The sequence below is a fragment of the Bison bison genome, unplaced genomic scaffold (assembly GCF_000754665.1).
Source record: "Bison bison bison isolate TAMUID 2011002044 unplaced genomic scaffold, Bison_UMD1.0 scf7180017858178, whole genome shotgun sequence".
NCBI lineage: Eukaryota > Metazoa > Chordata > Mammalia > Artiodactyla > Bovidae > Bison > Bison bison.
Window position 1 is genome coordinate 6,487 of NW_011488751.1, and position 2,569 is coordinate 9,055.

The window sequence follows — 2,569 nt, forward strand, 5'->3', positions numbered from 1 at the left end:
GTTAGAGGCAATTCACTTTGCTTTGTTCATCTTATACAACGTTTTGTATGCTAGCTCCACAGAGTAGATTCTCAGTGGTACATATCTACTGGATGATTATAATTTGACTTCCTTGTCAACTAGTCATTGAACTCCAAAATATACTTGGCATAGCATTATACTTATGAGCTTGGATTTGGCAATGATTTCTTGGATATAACTGAAAAGCACAGGAAACAAAAGTGCAAAGAGACACAAGGGACTCCATTAAAAATCTGTGCATTAAAGACTTAAATAATAGCTTGAAAAGGCAACCTGTGGGATGGGAGAGAATGACTGCAACTCTTGTGTCTGATATGGGGTAACATCCAGAGTATGTGAAGAATTCCTACAACTTAAATAATCCTGTTAAAAATGAGCAGAGGATTTGAATAGTTATTTCACTAAAGATGATCTACAGATGGGCAACAAACATATGAGGAGATGCTCGTCATCACTAATCCCTGAGGAAATGCAAGTCAAATCACAAGGACATACCACTTACATCCGTGAGAATGGCTAGCATTAGAAGCAAAAAAGAAAAACAGGTAAAAACATAACCAGTGTTGTAAAGGATGCAGATCAATTGGAGCCCTTATACACTTTTCGTAGATAGTAAAATGATGCAACCATTATGGGGAACAGTACAGAATTTTCCCAAAAAACTAAAAAAAAAAGAATTACCACATGATCCACGTTCGAGTATGTATCCAAAATAATTAAATACTGCTCTCTAAGAGATATTTGCAAACCCAAGTACACAGCAGCATTATTTGTGGTGGCCAAAAGGTAGAAACAAGCCACATGTTCATTGTGGATGAGATAATAAACAAAATGATGCACATACATATGATGGAAAGGCACCCACCTTAAAAGGGATGAAAATCCTGTCACCAGATGCAACGCAGATGAAGCTTAGGACATTGTGCTAGTGAAATAAGCCAAACACAAAAAGACAAAAGCTGTATGATTCTAACATGCAGTAAAGTAGTCACATTCACAGAGACAGAAGGTAGAAAGGTGGTTCTCAGTGGTGAGGTAAGGTGGGGGTGGATAGAGAATTGTTTTTAAGGGGGCGTGAGTCCAAGATAAAACATTCTGGACACTTGTTGTGCAGAAATGTGGATATACAAAACTCTACTGAACTAAGTGGGTTTCCCCGGTGGTGCTAGCAGTAAACAACCCACCTGCCAACGCAGGAGACATGAGGCACAGGTTTGAACCCTAAGTCAGGAAGATCCCCTGAAGGAGGGCATGGAAATCCACTCCAATATCCTTGCCTGGAGAATCAGTCCATGGGATTGCAAAGAGTTGGACACGACTAAAGTGACTGAGCAGGCACTGAACTGTACACTGAAAATTATTTACAATTTTCAAGATTTCTTTGTGGTCAAAAAAATATATAACATGAAAATAACCATTGTAGTCTTGCCTCGCAGCTCTAATTAGGACTTCCAGTACCGTGTTGAATAGACATGGTGAGAGTGGACATCCTGTCTTGTTTCTGATCTTAATGGGAAAGCTTTTGGGTTTTCATCAAGTATGAAGTTAGCTGTGGGCTTTTCATATATGGCTTTCCTTATGTTTAGGTCAGTCAGTCAGTCAGTTCAGTCACTCAGTCATGTCCGACTCTTTGCGACCCCAAGAATTGCAGCATGCCAGGCCTCTGTGTCCATCACCAATTCCCAGAGTTCACTCAGACTCACGTCCATCGAGTCGGTGATGCCATCCAGCCATCTCATCCTCTGTTGTCCCCTTCTCCTCCTGCCCCCAATCCCTCCCGGCATCAGAGTCTTTTCCAATGAGTCAACTCTTCGCATGAGGTGGCCAAAGTACTGCAGTTTCAGCTTTAGCATCATTCCTTCCAGAGAACATCAGGACTGATCTCCTTTAGAATGGACTGATTGGATCTCCTTGCAGTCCAAGGAACTCTCAAGAGTCTTCTCCAACATCACAGTTCAAAAGCATCAATTCTTCGGCGCTCAGCTTTCTTCACAGTCCAACTCTCACATCCATACATGACCACTGGAAAAACCATAACCTTGACTAGACGGACCTTTGTTGGCAAAGTAATGTCTCTGCTTTTGAATATGCTACCTGCTCCTGCTGCTGCTAAGTTGCTTCAGTCGTGCCTGACTCTGTGCGACCCCATAGACAGCCTCCTACCAGGCTCCGCTGTTCCTGAGATTCTCCAGGCAAGAACACTGGAGTGGGTTGCCATTTCTTTCTCCAATGCATGAAAGTGAAAAGTGAAAGTGAAGTCACTCAGTCGTGTCTGACTCTTAGCGACCTCATGGACTGCAGCCTACCAGGCTCCTCCATCCATGGATTTTCCAGGCAAGAACACTGGAGTGGGGTGCCATTGCCTTCTCTGAATATGCTGTCTAGATTCGTCATAATTTTCCTTCCAAGGAGTAAGCGTCTTTTAATTTCATGGCTGCAGTCACCATCTGCAGTGATCTTGGAGCCCCAAAAAACAAAGTCTGCCACTGTTTCCACTGTTTCCTCATCTATTTCCCATGAAGTGATGGGACCAGATGCCATGACCTTC